This window comes from Pantherophis guttatus, chromosome 2 (genome assembly GCF_059756535.1).
Source record: "Pantherophis guttatus breed Tessera chromosome 2, ASM5975653v1, whole genome shotgun sequence".
NCBI lineage: Eukaryota > Metazoa > Chordata > Lepidosauria > Squamata > Colubridae > Pantherophis > Pantherophis guttatus.
Window position 1 is genome coordinate 257333432 of NC_142064.1, and position 20795 is coordinate 257354226.

The following is a 20795-nucleotide window of genomic DNA, read 5'->3' on the forward strand; positions in this document are numbered from 1 at the left end:
ATTTAACAGGTTTATATGGTTCTAAGAGTAATACACGTATTTATGTTAAATTATAATCTTCCATTATTTAATTATTCGATATTCCAATGTTATTTTTATGCCAATCACCATATTATTCAAACATTCTTAATAGTATCATCGTTCATGTTCTGATTTCCTCTCTTATTATTACTTCACCTTATTATATAAAGATGTGTATTCCGTTAATCCTCCTCTCTCTAGTTTCCGTCCCCTTTCTAGCTTTTAATTTTGCCACTTATTATCTTGAAAAATATTCCCTTTCTATCCACATTTTAGTGAAGATTTAGAGTCAGTTTTCACCAGCCTATGCCTATATGATATGTCCAAAAAAACCTGATATTTGAGCAACCTGCTTGCCTCAGACTCCTGTTTGCTATGGGCGTATTACTTGAAACCCTGACAGTGAGTTAGAGAGAGATAATAGAGAAAAATCATCCAAAGTTAAACAACCTGTGCTAGTTTGGGATGCTTTTGTGACAGAAATTGCTCTATGGTGACAACATAATTTTCAAAACTAAACAAGCATCAGAATATCCCAGCAATCCTCCACCTTTTATTGTGATTACAAGTGATCTAGTCTCCGCTAACTTCTTCTCCCATTACAAGTTTTCCCATATCTGCAAATGGTCTTGCCTCAGATGGGGCTGTGATGGTGAAGCAGGAAAACATAAAACCCATTAATCGGACAGGAGACCCTATGCCATTTCAGACAAATGGTTGCCCAGGTCTCTTTTTGAAAGCCTCCAATGATGGAGCACACCCAACTTCTGAAGGCTACCTATTCTATTGGTTGATTGCTCTCACTGTAACAAAAATTCTCTTTAGTTTTAGATTGCTTGTCTCCTTTGTTAGTTTCCAAGCATTGTTTCTTGTCTTGCCTATTGGTGCTTTGGGAAATGATATGATCTTGATTCTATCCCTATATTAACGCAGACTAGGATTGCATTGGCATTTTTGACTGCTGCCACACATTTTGTTGGCTCATATTTAAGTGATTGTCTACTAGGAGTACAAGATCCTTCTCACAGTTACTGACAATAAGCCAAGTTTCACATAGTCTGTACCTATACTGTTGGTTTTCCTTGCCTAAGTGTAAAACCTTACTTTTATCTATGACACCTTCATTGACCATGTGACTGATTGTTTGGAAAGAGGAGGAAAACTTTTACTTTTAATTAGGTGAAAACTGTGGGAACATTTAGAGTCAGTTTTCACCAGCCTATGCCTCTATGATATGTCCAATAAAACTGATATTTGAGGAAGCTGCTTGCCTTGGAGTCTTGTTTGCCACAGATAGATTATTCAGAACACTGACATTAAACTGTTTCTAAACAAGTTTTTTCTTTTTTTCAAGGTTTTTTTTTTTTTTGAATTTTTTACAAACATATCAATGCGTGAACATTTTGGCCTGTTTTTTAGGCTTTTTTCCACCGATTTTTGAGGCTTTTTTGCACCAATTTTTGAGGCTTTCATAGCCCATTTTTTAGGGTTTTCTCAGCCCATTTTGGGGCCTTTTTGGCCCATTTTTGTGGCATTTTGGTCCATTTTTGAGGCATTTTTGGCCCATTTTAGAGGCTTTTTTTGGCCCATTTTCTAGGAATTTCTCAGTCTGTTTTCTCAACCCATTTTCTCAGCGTGTTTTCTAGTCTTTTTTTTGCCTGTTTTTGAGAATTTTTTCAGCCCATTTTCTAGGCTTTGTGTTGGATCGGGCGATGGAAGAGACAGGACTCAGTTCTAACAGTAACAACAGCTCTTTGTTAGTAGATCAGTGCAACCCAGAAGCCTGCTTAACCTTTTATAGGGAGCTGTCAGACAGGTCGGCCAATGGGGTTTGACTATTTTCCCGCTAGATTGGCAGACCCGAGTGAAGCCTATGCTCACTCCAATTCAATATGCAACACTTTCTTTGGCCATGGTTTTTTTTTTGGAAAAAATGGGCCGAAAAAATCCTCAAAAACAGGCCCCAAAATCCTCAAAAATGGGCCAAAAAAGCCTCAAAAATGGGCTGAACAAAGCTCCAAAAATGGGCCAAAAAAGACCTGAAAAAGGCCAAATAAAGGCCAAAAAATGGGGTCTGAGGAGGCTAAAAAACAGCTGGTGGGTGGGCAGGGCTTCAGCAATATTCGGTCTATAAGACGCACATACATTTTCACCCCCTTTTGGGAGACAAGAAAGTGCGTCTTATAGTCCGAAATATTTGAAAAAGAGCTGTAAATTCCTGGAGAATGACTGAAAGAAGCTTCCCTTGAAATGTTGAACCAATCTGCTTCAGACTGCAGCGGTGATTTGAAGAAGTTGAATTATTCAGAGTACCTCCAATCCAGAATAATAGCAAGAAAAAAAAACATAGAATAAAGGCCCAAACCGTAATGTTTTTTCTATATTTCTGCAGCTTCATAGGTTCCTGAGAAACTTCCAACATCACAATATTTCCAGAGATGGGATTTCTTTTGATGAAAATGGAGTTCCTGTTGGTGACTTTGATATCATGCAGTGGACATCAGTTTTGAACAAATCAGATGTGGGGGTGAAAATTGGGACTGTAGAAAGACAAGCCTCCTCAGAAGTCAAGATTTCTGTCAATCAAACTGCCGTCCAATGGCCAACTTTATTTAACAAAGTAGTTGAGGCTGCTTGGATTTTGCTTTTCTATTTATCTCCATCTGCTCAGAAATAATTCTTATTGAGGCCAATTGAGATAACTTCCAAATAAGAGAATTTAAAGCCTCATTAATTTATTAGATATCATTTTACTTGAGAGATTTTACAATAATCTATCACACCGTAGCACCTGCTGCATTGTATTGCAGGATTTGCAATCTACATTATTAAACTGGAATATATTGCCACAATTTATAGTACATCACATTATCTTGTTTTCAGAAAGAGAAAATCCAGAAGGCCTATGGAGATTCTCAGTCATCCAGGTCACGATTGTGCCAAAGGTGCTTTTTCAAAAGGCACCTTGACTTTGTTTTCCCTTGAAGATGTCTCACTTCTCATCCAAGAAGCTTCTTCGGTTCTGATTGAATGGTGGAGGATGAAAAGATTTGGAACTGCTGAAAAGACTGTGTTGTAGACTGGATATAGATTCAGCAATTGCAGGAAGATTCCACACCCATTTGCCCTATTGACGTGACCCTGAGGGCACAGATAAATTCCAAGTGGCCTCAACTACTTTCAGAATGACTGCTAACGACCAGATGACAGCAAGGAATATAAATTCTTCCATACTTCACCATTCAGTCACATCTGAAGAAGCTTCTGGAATGAGAAGTGGAATGTCTTCAAGGGAAAAGAAAGATCAGTTGTCTTTTGAAAAAGCACCTTTGGGAGAAAATCCAGAATATGAAGGTTTAGCCCACTGAATTGCATAAGAGAAAGATATCACTAAGAATGTGGTGAAGGAAATGTTGGTAGCTAAAAAAGTCATTTACATATGATGATACAACGATCAGTTGTAGGAGAGAAAGATAGGGACTCTAAACAAATCTAGATGTTGGAGGTTTCCTGAGAAAGCAAAGATGGAGAAAAATACATATACATATACTGTACTTTTCAGAGTATAAGACACACACCCCTAATCAGTGTGTTTTTGCCCTCCCCAGACCCCTAGGAGCAATCTGCAGGCCTCCCAAACCCTCTGCACATCCTTTTTTTTACAAAAAACAGGCCCATTTTTTGCAAAAACGGGATGTGCAGGGATTTGGGAGGCCTGAAGAGTGCTCCTAGGGGTCTGGGGAGGGCAAAAACTTTTTTTCTTGTTTTCTTCTTCAAAATCTTGGTGCGTTTTATACGGTACATTATAGCATTCTCATACATGCCGTAAGTAGAAACACCTTTTGCAATGGAACTACTTTCCTTTGGGAAAAAAAATAATAAGGCAATGAGTCTGTTTTGGGAGACTGATAGAGAAAGAAAACGATCTTTCATTTGCCCCTTGCAAGTAGAGTAATTAAAGTTCATGCCACTACTTCTTGACTGATTTTGCTCAAAGTGACCATGAGCTTTTAGAAGCCACTTGATTTCAGTAAATCCTTCTAATTCATATATCACCCTGACTAATCTTTCTGTTTATGTTTAGATGGTGCCTTATTCAAGATGTACAGAAAGTTGCTCCCCAGGTAATGCCAAGCTTGTGAGAGAGGGAGCCCCAGTTTGCTGCTATGACTGTTCTCTGTGTATGGAAGGAACATTCTCTGGGCAAGAAGGTACAGTAGGTGGCTTCAAAAAAAAAAAAACTCAAAAAATAAATAAATCAAGATACAATCAATATTCTATCTTGTTTTTTTGGGGGGGGGTATTTGATCAAGAAGCAAGAAAAACATTAAATTTCTTGAAGGCATCGACAAACTTCAAAGATTGGGCACTATTGCCAAATTTGGATGATGATATGAGCATTAAAATATATAATGAAAGATTGCTGATTTGTATTGAGTTGTTACTTTCTTGCTTTGTTTTGGGAAAGGAGATTTGAGAACTGATCATCACATTTATCTTCAGCCTTTAAAAAGAGTGCTAACTAATGTTGTGTCATATAGATATCCCAGGGACAAATATATTATTCCTTGAAAATGGAGTAATTGATTTCTGATGCAATTTTTATGCTCCTACAGCTGCAGAAACAGATTCATGCTAACCATTTTTTTTCTCAGATGCAGCCCATTGTAAAAAGTGTCCAGTTGACCAGTATTCCAATAAGAAGCGAGATCAGTGTGTCCCCAAAAATATAAGCTTCTTATCCTATCAAGAATTGTTGGGACTCATCCTGGCTTTCTTTGCCATTGCTTTGTCCCTAACTACCGCCTTTATTCTGGGAATCTTCATGAAATACCGAGACAGTCCCATAGTCAAAGCCAACAACTGTGAACTCACCTACATCCTCCTGGTTTCACTCCTGCTTTCTTTCTTGACCTCCCTTCTATTCATCGGTCGCCCCGTGAAAATGACCTGTCTCCTCCGACAAACCATTTTCAGTGTTGTTTTCTCAGTTGCTGTGTCTTCCTTGCTGGCCAAGACTGTCATGGTGGTGGTGGCCTTTCTGGCCACAAAGCCAGGCAGCAACATGAGGAAATGGCTGGGGAAGAGTCTGGCCAACTCTATTGTTTTATCCTGCTCTGGTGTTCAAGTAGGCCTCTGTACGATGTGGCTGGGAGTCTTTCCCCCATTCCCAGATTCTGACTTTCATTCCCAACCAGAACATATCCTGCTGCAGTGCAATGAAGGCTCTGTCACCATGTTCTACTCTGCTCTTGGCTACATGGGTCTTTTGGCTGCCATCTGTTTCTTGGTGGCATTTCTGGCTCGAAATCTGCCAGGGGCCTTTAATGAAGCCAAACTGATCACCTTCAGCATGTTGGTTTTTTGTAGCGTTTGGATCTCCTTTGTTCCCACTTATCTGAGCACCAAGGGGAAATACATGGTAGCTGTGCAGATCTTCTCCATCCTGGCCTCTGGCCTGGGTTTACTGGGCTGCATCTTTATCCCCAAATGCTACATTATTATCCTGAGACCTGAAATGAACACCAAAGAACATCTGATGATAAAAAATCATTAAGTCTCCTTTTGCTGGTGTTTATTTTTGTATAGTTTACATGCAGCATAAAATCACATACTTCAAAGTAATGTTTTCTGTGTTGTCGCTTATCTTTCTTCATTCCATGTGAATTTTGAATTATAATAATTGAGTAGTAAAATTGCTAAAACTACTCAAACTATTTGAAATAATCATATCCTTCAATTGTCCTAATCTGAATTCATATTATGACATTAACAAAATTTCTGAAACCAGGCCAGATAAACTGTTACTAGAGATATTCTGAAATGGTTTTAGATTAAATTAAAGACTGTGGCTAATGATGATGTGTGTGGGGGTTTTTTTTTTTGTTTTGTTTTTTTTTTTACTATATAGGTCAGTCTGCTGGTATTATATTTTATTTTCTGGGGTGATGTTCTGACTTTGTTTAAAAAATAGTTAATTTCAAATATGTATATATTTGATTGAACTCTTCTTGCTCGACAACGTAAGATCATTCATAGTTAGAAAAATGAGATAGATAAATGAGATAGAGAGAGAGAGAGAGGGAGAGAGAGAGGGAGAGAGAGAGAGAGGACATAAGTACCATTTTTTTCCCTGAACACCATCACTCTGCTAAACAAATAATTCCCTCAACACTGTCAAACTATTTACTAAGTCTGCACTACTATTAATCTTCTCATCGTTCCCACCACCCATCTCCTTCAACTTATGACTGTATGACTATAATTTTGTTGCTTGTATCATTTGTACCCTACGATTATCATTAAGTATGATTCTTGATTAACGTTTCTTTTCTTTTATGTACACTGAGAGCATATGCACCAAGGCAAATTCTTTGTGTGTCCAATCACACTTGGCCAATAAAAAATTCTATTCTATTCTATTCTATTCTGTTCTATTCTATTCTATTCTATTCTATTCTATTCTATTCTATTCTATTCTATTCTATTCTATTCTATTCTATTCTATTCTATTCTATTCTATTCTGTATCCAATCTGTGCCAAAATTCCTTCTGGTATCAACCATTTAAAACCCACTCCTTTTTTAATCAAGCGTTTCATCAAAAATTGGTATTCTTTTCTTAAATCTCTCACTCTTCTTGGAACTTGTTTCAATGCCACTATATCTCTACCTTTATATTTTATCATTGTGTTCCTCATAAATTGCAAAATCTCTGTTCTCAGCATTTTTTTGGTGAATCTAACATGTATTTCTCTAGGTAGATTATTTCTCATTGCATATCTTGTATACACTCATTATTCATTATCATTTCTGAGCTCTCTTTCATAACTTCCGCTAATATTTCAGCAATTTTTTCTAGTAAGTTCTCTCCTTTTTCTTCCTCTTTATTTTGAAATCTTAAGTAAAAGTCAGCCTTATCCATTTCCAACTATATAATTGTCTTTTTCTGGCTTTTATCTATAGTTGTAAGTTTATAGTCCATCTCCTCCACCTTTTTCTCTGTTGCTTCTGCTTTCTCCTTCACGGTTATCAATCTTTGTTCATTTTTTCCCATTATCTCTTTCATCTTCTTTACTTCTACTTCCACTTTACCTATTCGTTATTTGAGCTCATCGTGCATTGCCTGTATCATATTTTTTAATTCCATGTTAGTTTTGTCTTGTTGTGTTATTTCTGCTCCTTTTTGTGCTGCGGAGCTTGGTGCTGCTGTTATTGATGGTGATGATAGATGTCGTGATAGCTTCTTCATCTTGATCTTTAATTTCAAACCACCCAATTTGTAATCCAAATATTATAAATAAATAATTATAATCCACATTTATCATCCTGGTCACCACAAGTCTCCAGGTTCTTGTTAGCCTAATCCATATGTTTGAAAAACGATGTTAACAAAACCAAACTCAAATGTTCCTCATAAAGGGAAACTAAAATAAGAGAAAAAATAAAAACAGTGGGAGAAAAAAGGAATCACAAACCACCAAAAATTGTAGAAATCAAGAGAAGAAAAAAGGAAAATAATTAAAAAGGAAAGAAAAACCAAGCACCCAAAAACCAGCCAAAAAAATATAAAAAACAAACATATATAAAAAATAAAAATGTAGGACTTCTGGCGGCAATGTCACACAGTGTGGGTGAGGGTGACTTTGACAACTCCCATAAACGCAGCTAATTCCTGAATAGGAGCCCCATAAGGGCAGTTCCAGACCCAGAGGGTCCAGAATATTAAAGGTGAAGGCTTCAAGCTTTGGACAAGATGCTAGCGTCCTGGAGAGTGAAAGCCGGACCCCTTAAATCCAGCAGAGAAAAATCTGCCTTTAAGGCAGATCGAAAGGGATGGCATCCGCTTCAGAGAGGAAGCAAAGAGTGATCTCAGCTGCAGCGGTTATTTGAAAGTGGAGGAAAGAAGAAGAAAAATAGTGACTTAAAATAAAAAACAGGCTTGGAAAAGAGAGTCACGTAGAGTATTAAAAGAGGCGATTAAGAGGAGAGCGCTCAGCAGGAGACGATCGAAAGAAGGCAACTTCTTCGGAAATAGACAGCAGAATCAACAAAGAAGATACAAAGTAGCAACCTGGACTTTCTGGATCAATGCGGAGGAAATACAGCAGAGAAGAGAGAGAGAAAAAAGAGTAATTTAATTTAAAATGGTGACTTTGGATTTAAGATTAAAAAGTAAGAAGCTCCCTGTCTTTAGTTGGCAATTTGACTGGGTGATTTTTGAAAGGAGATTTGTGGACAGAGAAGTAAGTACAATCGACTGAACATTGTGGATTTATAAATATTAAGAAGGACAATAAAGTGTAAGACTGTGTAAGACTGGAAATGGGGAAGAACTGAACGGTGGTGTGAACAATGAAAAAAATTCTGAACTGGACAATCTGGACAATCTGATGCAATAAGGAGCAGAAGGAGCGGAAGAAGGCATCTTAAAAAAACCCACCTCCTGAGTTGAACTTGATTTAAGTATTATTTCTGAAAGGAATTTGCAATTGGGAAAGAGGGGGTTCTGTTTTGCTGATTGTATGAATAAGTGTTATAGGTTATATAGAAAGGAGTAAGCATTAAAGGAGAATAGATAGTGGTGAAAAGGGGATTGTTTAAATAGTACAGTGTAAAGAGGTGGGAGAAAGAGGGTACAATAGTTGATTATTGTTGTTGGAAAGTCATATTTGTGAGGGGTATTATTATTATTCTTTTAATTGGGATATAACATGGTAAAGTAAAGTAATCCTAAACGTTTATGATATTGTGGAGGAATTGGACCAAAAATTTAACAATGTCAACAACAACAACAATAGCAAAAATTGGGGGAAAAAAACCTACAGTAACTCCAACTGTGATGGCCTCACCTACAACACAGCATTCGATTGAGACCATGCTAGGAAAAGAAAAGGATAAGATGGAGCCGACAATGAGCAGCATGCAAAATATGATACAAACAATCCAAGAGACCTTGCTGAAATCACAAGAAAAAATGGCAGACCACCAAGAGGAAGCTAGAAGATATCACTAAGAAATTAAAGATGAAATAGGAGAATTAAAGGATGATCTGAAAAGTATGAAAGAGAAGATGGAGAACATTCAATATACAGCAGTAGAGAATGAGCAGAAAGTAAAAAAAAATAGAATCTAAGGTAGATCAATTGGATTTAAAGTTAGAAATGGCAGAACAGAAAACACGACAATTAAACAAAGAACTGTCTGACTCCATTACTTTTTTGGAAATGGAGAAAGCTTCTTTCTTCCTGTGTTCTCAGAACATCACCGAAGAGAAAAAAAATTTGGAAGAAAAAATGAGTGATATAATAGCAGAATTAGTATAGAGAGACAAAATGGAAGTAAAAGAGCCTTGGTGGCGCAGCAGACTAAAGCACTGTTAAGTAACACAGCTGCCTGCAAATACTGCAAGTTCAAATCTCACCAGGCTCAAGGTTGACTCAGCCTTCCATCCTTTCGAGGTAGGTAAAATGAGGACCTGGATTGTGGGGCAATAAGCTGACTTTGTATAAAAAAGAACACCGCTTTGGTGGGGGGGGGCAAAAGCCCTACTAAGCAGGTATATACAAAAGTATGAAGGCTATTGCTTAACACATTGTAAGCTGCTCTGAGTCTCCGGAAAAGGGCGGCATATAAAACGAACCAATAAATAAATAAATAAATAGATAAATAAATAAATAAATAAATAAATAAATAAATAAATAAATAAAAAATTCGATAGATGAAATATTCCGAGTACATAACAACTACATTAGAAATCACCAGTTGGCACGGGAAGTACATATCAGATTCAGTAAAAAAACAATGAGAGACGAAATATATAAAAAATTAAGAGACAAAAAAGTAACGTACAATGGGAAAGAGATTATTATCTTAAAGCAAATTCCATGAAGAGTACGAGATCAAAGACAGCTATATTACTTCCTAACATCTCAATTAATACAACATAAAGTAATGTTCTGATGGATTATGTCGGAAGGAATCCTTATCACATGGCAAGACAAAAAATTCAAAATTGACTCAGTAGAAAAAGCGCAGGAGTTCTATAAAAAATATTTAGAAGAAGAACAAGAAAGTAAAGACGAATCAGAAGGCAAAAGCCAAGAGAAGGAACAACAGGAGGAAATAGAAAGAGAGAAAGAACAAAAGAAAGCCCAAGAAAAGGAACGAGAAGAAAGAGGGGGAGCAAAAGGAAGAGTCAAGAGAGAGACAAAAAACACCAAAAGGCAAGTACAGTAAAAGATGGAAGAAATAATATCTTTATTCTCCGTGAATATCAATGGCCTAAACGTACAGAAAAAGAGAGCCCAAATATTTACAAACCTAAAAAAAATTAGATTTAGACATGATTTGTTTACAAGAGGTCCACATAAAGAAAGATTTTCAAAAATTGTTGGAAAATAAGAAATTAGGAAAATTATATGTGGCACTATCTCAACAGAAAAAAAGGGGAATAGCAGTGTACATAAAGAAAAGAATAAAATCAGAAATAAAATATGTGGATGATGAGGGTAGAATTTTGATGGTCAAATTAGATACTGAAATGAAACAATTCTTACTAGTAGTGATTTACACCCCTAATACTAATCAAAAAGATTACTATAAAAAATTACACAATAAAATATTAGAACAAGAAATAGAAAATATATGTATAATAGGAGACCACAACACGATAGTTGATAGTAAAAAAGACTATTATAGTGAGAAGAAGAGCAATATATATATATATATATATATATATATATATATATATATATATATATATATATATATATATATTGCCAAAAGAGTTTTTCAACATGACATCAGAATTAGGTCTAAGAGATACCTGGAGAGAAATCAACAAAGAAGAAAGACAATACACATACTATTCTCATCCGCATCAGTCATGGTCCAGGATTGATATAGCTTGGATGACAACGCAATTGCAATTGGAGATAGAAAAAATAGATATTGGAATAAATGAATGGGCAGACCACAATCCTATAATAATACATTGGAAGGGACAAAAAAGATATAAAAGGTGGACTCTAAGCCAGTATATATGTAAGGAGAAAGAATATAAACAATTAATGGGGAAAGAGATAGAGATCTTTTTAGGTATAAATAAAAAAGAGCACACCTCGCCCCAAAATCTTTGGGATACCTTAAAAACCTACATTAGAGGGGTGTCAATTGCATATATTGCAAAGAAAAAGAAAGAGAAAAGATACCAACAAAATAAACTACAGGAAGAACTCCAAAAACTAGAAGAAAAGCTATATAAAGATCCTCAAAATAAGAAAGTTAAAGAGGAAAGGAAAATAACTAAACATAAATTAAATCTGATCACACAAGAAGAAATAGCTTTGAAAATAAAGACAGCGAAACAAAATTATTTTGAACATGCAAACAAAATAAGTAGATGGTTAGCCTACAAGCTGAAAAAAGAAAAAGATAAAAAAACGATACAATATCTGAAAGATGAAGAAGGGGAAACTTGATTCAAAAAAGAAGACAAAAAAAAGAATAGTACATACCTTCTTCTCCAGATTATATACACAAGAAGAAAAGAAGGAAACCAAAATCCAGAGATATTTAGAGGAAATAAATGTTTGTAAATTGACAGAGGAACAAAAAGAAATATTGAATAGACCAATCTCCGAAACTGAATTTGGAATGGCAATAAAAAAACAAAAGCACTAATTACACTGATTCATAAGGAGGATTCTAATCAACAATTAATAAAAAATTACAGGCCTATCTTTCTATTGAGTTCTGATTATAAATTATTTATGTCGATAATTGCTGAAAGATTAAAGGTGATTAAAGGTGATTCTGAACAAACATATACATTTGGACCAAAGTGGATTCCTGCCAGGACGTCAAATCAAAAATAATACATGTACGATAGTTGATATACTAGAGTACTACGAAGTACACTCAGAGAAACAATTTTCACTGGTTTTCCTTGATGCACAAAAAGCCTTTGACAATCTGAACTGGAATTTTATGATACAATTAATAAAGAAATTGGATTATGGACAAAAATTTGGACAAATGGTTGAAAAAATTTATTCAAAACAGACAGCAAAAGTATTGTTTAATCAGGACATGACAAAAGGCTTTGAGATAACAAAGGGAGTAAGATAAGGTTGCCCACTCTCCCCACTTCTGTTTATTCTATCACTGGAGTCACTCTTAAATAGAATTAGGGAAGATCAAGAAATAAAGGGTTTGAGAATTAAAAATGAGGGATATAAAGTCCAGGCATATGCAGATGATATGGTCTTCGTAATTGAAGAACCTTTAGAATCAGGCCCTAAATTGATCAGAAAAATAGAAGAATTTGGTGTAGTAGCAGGCTTAAAAATTAATAAGAATAAATCAAAATTATTAACTAAAAATCTCACAAAAAACAGGAGACAGAATTAGAAAGGATTATGAATATACAAGTAACAAAAAAAATTAAATACTTGCGAATTTGGCTGACTGCAAGAAGCTCCTCAATTAAAAAAGAAAACTATGATAAATTAATTGAGCAAATTGGGAAAGATTTGGAAAACTGAAGTTGCAGATTTCATGGATGGGAAGAGTGGCAGTGATAAAAATGAACATCTTGCCCAAAATTTTATTTCTCTTCCAGGTTATCCCGATAAAATAGAAAAAAAAATTTTTTTTGACCTATTAAATAGATTGACTACAAAATTTATTTGGCAAGGGAAGAAGCCTAGAATTAGATTAAAAGTACTACAAGACACTAGAGATTGGGGGGGGGCTGCCTTCCGAGATTGGGAGTCTTATTATCAAGCAGCAGGATTAGACTGGATAAAGGATTGGCTAGAGTTAGAAAATAAAAGATTGCTAATATTAGAAGTACATGATTTAGCTATAGGGTGGCATGCATTTCTGTGGGCGGGGGGGACAAAATACCCATGGATACTTTAAAAGACATACAATTAGGAATTCATTATTAATAATTTGGAATAAAATTAAAAAAACAACATTATATACAAGTACCGTTTTGGATTTCCCCAGAAGAAACTCTAACACATCCAAATTTAGTAGCTTGGACTAAAATAACACTAAAAACCAAAAACGAACTGGAACAGGATTTAGGTAGGGAAATGCAATGGTGGACATATCTACAGATACTGTAAGTTCAAAGTATACAGAGGAGATAAAAAAGGACCAAGTCCAACTAGAACAAACTGAACTAGACAAAATTCTACTAGGGAATGAATGAAAACTAATCAGCAGATTATACAAATTTCTATTATGGTATAAAATGGAAGAGGAAACAGTGAAAGACACGATGATCAAATGGGCAAAAATGTTTAACCATGTGATAGAATTAGAGAAGTGGGAGAAGATGTGGAGAACGAACATAAAATTGACAATTGCGACGGCATACAAGGAAAACCAGATGAAAATGTTTCATAGATGGCACCTCCCACCAGCCAGAATTGCGAAAATGTTCCCCAGTAATTCCCCAAAATGTTGGAAGTGCAAAACTAGTTATGGAACATACTACCATCAATGGTGGACTTGCCCGATTGCACAGGAATTCTGGATGAAAATTAAAACTTGGATAGAAGAAATAACTCAGAATTCAATAGAGGGAGAACTGGAACAGTTTTTGTTAGGAATCTCGATAGAAAATTATACCAAAGGAATACAGTACCTCATACTGCATATACTGACTGCAGCACGCATTGTATATGCGCAATATTGGAAGAAAGAAAACTTATCATCTGAAGAGGATTTAATTAAGAAAATTCTGGAATGCACAGAATTAGATAAATTAACTAAAGAAATTAATGGGAAAGAAGAATCAAAGTACTATAAGGTATGGAGTGGATGGTATGAATGGTTGAAAAATAAGGAAATAAGATAAATGAATGAAGAAAGGAGGGGGAAAATGTGTACAATCAATTGATAGGATAGAAGGAATGATAGAAAGTAGAAAATGAATGTCAAATAACTTAATACTAAATTATCTGTAAATATTGATGTATAGAAAGAATGGACCGCTGCACCTAACTGAAAAGAAAAGTGATATTAAATTATTATTATTATTATTATTATTATTATTATTATTATTATTATTATTATTATTATTATTATTATTATTATTATTATTATATAAATGTTGTATGTCTATGTTTGGTTTTTAATGTGTTTAAAATAAAAAACTTTTTAATAAAAAAAAGTAAGAGAATATCAGAGATTCAAAAAAAATAAAAAAAATAAAAAAAATCTAGTTCTAGTAAAAATAGATGTAAAAATGCAGTAAAAACAATAAAAAGAGGAAATAAGAAAAAAATAAGTATCCAAAATACAAAATGTTGCAAGGGGTAAAATCCAAAAAAAAAAAAGATACAATATCCAAATTTTTACTTTTCAACGTTTCAGGTTTTGAACAAAAACAGAGGAAAGGAAAAGAAAAGATCCAAAAGCTTTCACTCCAAATAGTCAGCAAAAATAGTATAACAGCAGATAATACATGTAGAAAAAAATAACAATTCAAACAGAATAGTCTTTAATCTGTTATTCAGTTGGTAATCTTTTTTTCTTTCCCCCCTTCTCCTCTTTTACTCCCAATAAGTCATAAAACAGCTTATTTCAAATGTTACTCAAGGTCATTCTTTGTTCATACAAAAATAAATAAATAAATAAAAATTCACCATTAGATGACACTATGTAACTTCACAACTTATTCCATTGGTCTTGTCTATTTGTTCTGACTTAGACCTTTCCAGTATATATTTTAAAGTCCAAAATTCATCCATATTTCAATCTAAATTCACTCTGCCCAATCTGCTTTCCATTTTTTTCCAAATCAGTTCATACTCTTTAAATCAAATGGCAGTTTGATTCTCACCGGTTCAAGGTTGACTCAGCCTTCTGTTTGTACAACCGCTTAGAGAGTGCCGTAAAGCACTGTGAAGTGGTATATAAATCTGCTATTGCTATTGTTATCGTGAAGAACTCACTAACGGGCCATTGTTTCAGATTAATGTCCCAGGGAATTTTGACTATTTATTTATTTATTTATTCAATTTATATGCTGCCCCTCTCCGAAGACTCAGAGCGGCTCACAATACACTCAAAAAATCACTATAAAAACACTTAACAATTAAAAACATTAAAGACAATAAAACCCATTCACACCATTCATGGCCGGATCTCGTCAGATCGCAAAGCAAGATCAACGGCCCCAGGCCTTCCGGAAAACCCAGGTCTTCACCGCTTTTCGGAAGGCCAATAGGGTGGGGATGGTTCGGACCTCAGGAGGTAATTGGTTCCAGAGAGCTGGGGCAGCCACAGAGAAGGCCCTCCCCCGTGGGCCTGCCAGCCGGCATTGTTTAGCTGACGGGACCCGGAGGAGACCAACTCTATGGGATCTTACCGGTCGCTGGGAGCTATGCGGTAGAAGGCGGTCTCGAAGATAACCTGGCCCTGAGCCATGTAGGGCTTTAAAGGTAATAACCAACACCTTGAATTGTGCCCAGAGACCAATAGGGAGTCAGTGCACCTCGCGGAGAATTAGTGTAATGTGGGTGTACCTAGGTGGACCCACGACAGCTCGCGCAGCTGTGTTCTGGACAACTGTATCCTCTGAACACTTTTCAAGGGTAGCCCCATGTAGAGCACATTGCAATAATTTAACCGTGAGGTGACAAGGGCATGAGTGACTGTGAGGAGAGCCTCCTGATCCAAGTAGGGTCGCAATTGGTGCACCAGGCGAACCTGTGCAAAGGCCCCCCTAGCCACACCTGTCAGATGTTGCTCTAATCTTAGTTGTGAGTCTAGGAGGACATCCAAATTGACTAGATCTTCTTTGTAACCATTAAGACTGATACTCTCTTCTACATTTTGAAAGATACAAGACATTTAACAGGGGGCTCCAATAGCAATAGCACTTAGACTTATATACCACTTCATAGTGCTTTAGAGCCCTCTCTAAGCAGTTTACAGAGTCAGCCTATTGCCCCCAAAAATCTGGGTCCACATTTTATTGACCTCGGAGGGATGGAAGGCTGAGTCAACCTTGAGCCTGGTGAGATTTGATCTGCCAGCCGGTGATCAGCAGAAGTAGCCTACAGTACTGCACTTAACCACTGCGGCACCGCAGCTCATCATCTACAACAATAGTTTGTTAAATATGTCATGATCTGGTGTTAACCATTCTAGAGTGTCAAACCTTCATTGAAGAAGATGGCCTCATCCACACCAGACAAAATAAGAAGGAATTATAATGGCCCACTGCTTAGTTCAAGAGTGTTGAACTGTTTTTCCACATTTAAATCTTTTTTTTTATTAAAAAGTTTTGTAGAAAATACAAACATTTTCACCCCCCACCCTTCCCCCCTCAACCCCTCCCTCCCCTTTCCCACCCCCCTTCCCCTCCTCCCCCCCACCCCCCTCCCTAGACTTCCCAGAACAAGCACAGGGTATAGCATTCACAAATCAAAAGCTAAAATATGCTAACAAATTATTACATTTCATATTCTCCCTAGATCCTTAACTCCTTATAATTCAAAAAACAAGCATAAACTACTTAAAGTTACTTCATTCATATGCTATATGAATCTTCTTATTCGGATACTTCTTCTGTATATAATCGATCCATCTTCTCCATTCCAATATGTATCTTTCATTTGAATGGTCTTTAAGATATGATGAAATTTTCGCCATTTCTGCCAAATGCACAACTTTTAATGTCCATTCCTCAATGGTGGGTGGATCTTCCTTCTTTCAATACTGTCCCACCAGTAACCTGGCAGCCGTTATTAAGTTCAAAACCAACTTAGTCTCTATTACAGTACAATCCATGACTATTCCCAACAAAAAGAACTGTGGTGTAAATTTAATTTTTTTCTTTAAAAGGTTTTGAATAATCCACCATATTTTTATCCAAAAAGCCTTATTTTTTTTACATGTCCACCATGTATGAAAATATATAGCATCTTCACACTCACATCACCAACACTTGGGTTGTAAATTTGGATACATACAGGCTAATTTTTCTGGGTCTAAATGCCATCTATAAAACATTTTATAAAAATTCTCCCTTAGATTTTGTGCTTGTGTAAATCTTACATTTCTGACCCATATCTTTTCCCATGTTTCCATCATTATTGGTTCACCTACGTTTTGTGCCCCTTTTATCATACAGTCCTTGACTAACTCTGTTTCTGAATCTATTTCCACTAGTGCGTTATACAACCTTTTTTTTATTTTAAATAGTTTTTATTGAATATAAATATTAAAAAAGACATACGTAACATATACACAACGAACATTTATACAACATATACACAAAAAGAATATAATTTCTTCTTAAGCATTTTTTCAGAGTGACGTTCTACAATTCTACTTATAATATATTCCTTCACCTTTCTGTAATCTAATAATATTTTTATTACATATATATGTATCAATCGGTAATATATCCCCTATATTTTTTGTATATTTCTAATTTTTAACCAATTATACCAACTATTCCATATTTTATAATAGTCTGATTCTTCTTTTTCTTGTAGTTCTTTGGTTAACCTATCCATTTCAGCGCATTCTAAAATTTTCCCTATTACTTCTGTTTCACTTGGTATTTTTTCTTGTTTCCAATTTCTTGCGTAGATTATTCTTGCAGCAGTTAATATGTGAATTGTAAGATATTTAATATCCTTAGGGTATGATTTGTTAAATATTCCTAATAAAAATGTTTCTGGTTCTTTTTCAATCTGTGTTTTTGTTATTTGTTCCAACCATTTTTTGATGTTAGACCAAAATTTCTTTGCTGCCGGGCATGTCCACCATAAATGATAGAAAGTCCCTTGTGCCTTTTTGCACTTCCAACAAATTGGGCTATTTTTAGGTTGTATTTTTGCCAATCTGGTTGGAGACATATGCCACCGATAAAACATTTTCAGTTGGTTTTCCTTGTACGCCGTTGCTTTCGTTAACTTTAGGTTTTCCTGCCAGAACTTTTCCCATTTTTCCAAAGGTATTGTGTGTTTGATATTTTGAGCCCACTTAATCATCGTTTCTTTGACTGTCTCTTCTTCCAATTTATAGCGTAGGAGAAATTTATAAATTCTACTAATTAATTTATTTTCTGAATCTAATATAATTTTATCTATTTCTTGTTTTTGATTGTAAATTTCATATGTTTTTATATGCTCTCTATATTTAGATTGTATTTGAGTGTAAGTCCACCAGTCTATTCCTCTGTGTAAATCTGTCTCCAATTGTTGTTTTGTCTTTAGTTTGCCTTGATAGTCAATTATATCTTTATATCTAATTATTTTTGTCTTATCTGTTAAATTTGGGTGTCTAATTGATTCCGCCGGTGCTAGCCAATTTGGTATATTACATCTGCTTCTAATTTTCGTAATTTTGTGAAAATTTGATTCCTTTTCTTTGGGGCATTTAAGCCATTAATGTTTACCGAAAAGAGTTTGATCTGTTCATCCATTGCCTATTATATCTGTTTTTTGGTGTTTCTTGTTTCCATCCGTTCTCTAGGTTTTGCACCTTCTCTCTGTTCTCTCTCTTTTTCTTGCCTCTGTCTTATTTCTTTTTCTTCCTTTGTTTCTGTTGGTTCTTCTTCTTGACTTTTACTATCTGTTTCCTCCTTACTTTCCTGTTCTACTTCTAGTCTAAAATGTGTGTTATGAAATTCTCTTGCCTTTTCTAGAGTATCTATTTTATATCTTTTGTCTTCCCACGTAATTAAGATCCCCTCTATTGGCAACCATCTATACATTATCTTGTATTTGATCAGTAGTTGTGTTAAAAACTGATATTGTTGTCGTAGATTTCTTACTCTTCGGGGTATCTGTTTTAAAATTATAATTTCTTTTCCATTATAGATCACCATTTCTTCTCTAGATTTCTTATAGGCTTCATCTCGGATTGATTTTTTAAAAAATTTAACATGGACTTCTCTCGCCAATCTGTGTCTTCTTATATAATTTGTTTGTACAAGATAAGTTTCTTCCAATTGTCCTTTTATTTCTTCTGGCTCTTTTTGTATCATTCCTGCAATAATCTCCACCATCTTTCCTTCTAAGTCCTCATTTTTTTCTTCTGGGACATTTTGAAAACGCAAGAAGTATGAGGCCTTTTCCATTTCGAGCATGGCCAAGGAATCTGACATTTCTTTGTTTAGTTGTAGGGTTTTTTGTTCCATTGCTTCTACTTTTAATTCCACGTGATCTATTTTTGTTTCCGTTTTCCTAATTCTCTGTTCATTTTCTGCTATAGAATTTTGAATGCCCCCAATTTTATCTTTCATGGTCTTAATATCTTCCTTAACTTCTCCTAATTCATTTCTGATCTCTGCATGGAACGTTCTCATTTCTTCCTGATTTTCAGCTATTTTTTCTTGTGTTTGAAGCAGTGTTTCCTGGATCTTTTGAAACATATCTTGTATTACATTAGGTGCCATTTCCAGTTTTTCTTTTTCTTTTTCTTTCCCCATCATGCTGTCTATTGTTTTTTGTTGTGAGGGGGAAGGGGTCATTACTAACGTACTAGTTGTAGGTTTTTTCCCTGTCTTTGTTATGGTGGATGTTGTAGACATTTTTAATATTCGTGTAAAGCTTTCCAACCTTAACATCAATTATTAAGTTATTCCTTAATATCTCTTTTCCCCTCCAAATACTACTTATACACCACACAACTTATATATAGTTATATTATATTATATTGCCAGTTATCCCAATTAAGCAATTAATTCTTGTTCACAGTATAAATCTATTTACTTATCAATCAGGATTTTAATTTAATTTTCTTAATTTTCTAATTAGCAATCTTTTCAGTTACCCCCTTTTTCAATCAGTCTATCTCAGAGATATATAAAAATCAGTCTTTCGCTTTAACAATAATTCCTTGTCTAACTACAATTCCACAATACAATTTATAGCTATAAAAATATTGTCAACTTATATATTTCTTTCAAATATTAAACTTATTAACTAATTAAACAGTTCAAAATTAATAATTCACTTAATTTTTATTTTCTTTAGTCCTTTTTGTCTTCTTGCTTTACCTCTCTCAGTCTGTTCTTTCACAATCATGAAAAACGCAATCTGTGTCATCTCAGTCTTTTTTTTTTAATTTCTTCTCCCAGTCATCGGATCTCTGCATTCAATTTTCAAATCTCTTTTTTTTTTTAAACTTGAGTTCTTATTATCCAAAGTTATTTGTAAATCCAGAGTTCGAAATCCCGACAGATCTTCTGTATCCGTGAAATTCACCACTTAGTCCGGTATTTCAGTCTCTGTATTCGGTTTCCAATGTTTGGGGTTTGAATCAGTTATAATTCCCAAGATCAAACAGCTTGTCTCTATATCCACAAAGTCCACAGGCTGCTCCCTTTGATCAGCTGTAAAGGTCCGCAGTCAGACCGCTTCGAGCGCTATTTCTCCTTTTCTTATATTTGCTTAGTCATTCTATGGGATTCTCTCTTCCGCGCTATAATTATTCCCCCTTTTTTCCTTCTGCTCTTGTATCGCCGCTGTTGTAACTCACTTGTCCTTCTCTGATTCGCTCGCGCGTCCCATTTGCCGTCTCTGTTGTAGGTGATCTATCTGACAGTCACTCGGATTTGCTTCCACTTTTTGCTTCGATCTAGGCGGGCGCCATCCCTCCTGTCCGCCAATAAGGCCGACTTCTTCTCCACCAATTTAAGAGGTTGATCGCTCGACCTCCCTGATGACAGCGCAACACCAGGGGGCTTCGCGAATTCCTCTTTCGTTTCCCGATCCCTCCAAGTTCGGGAAT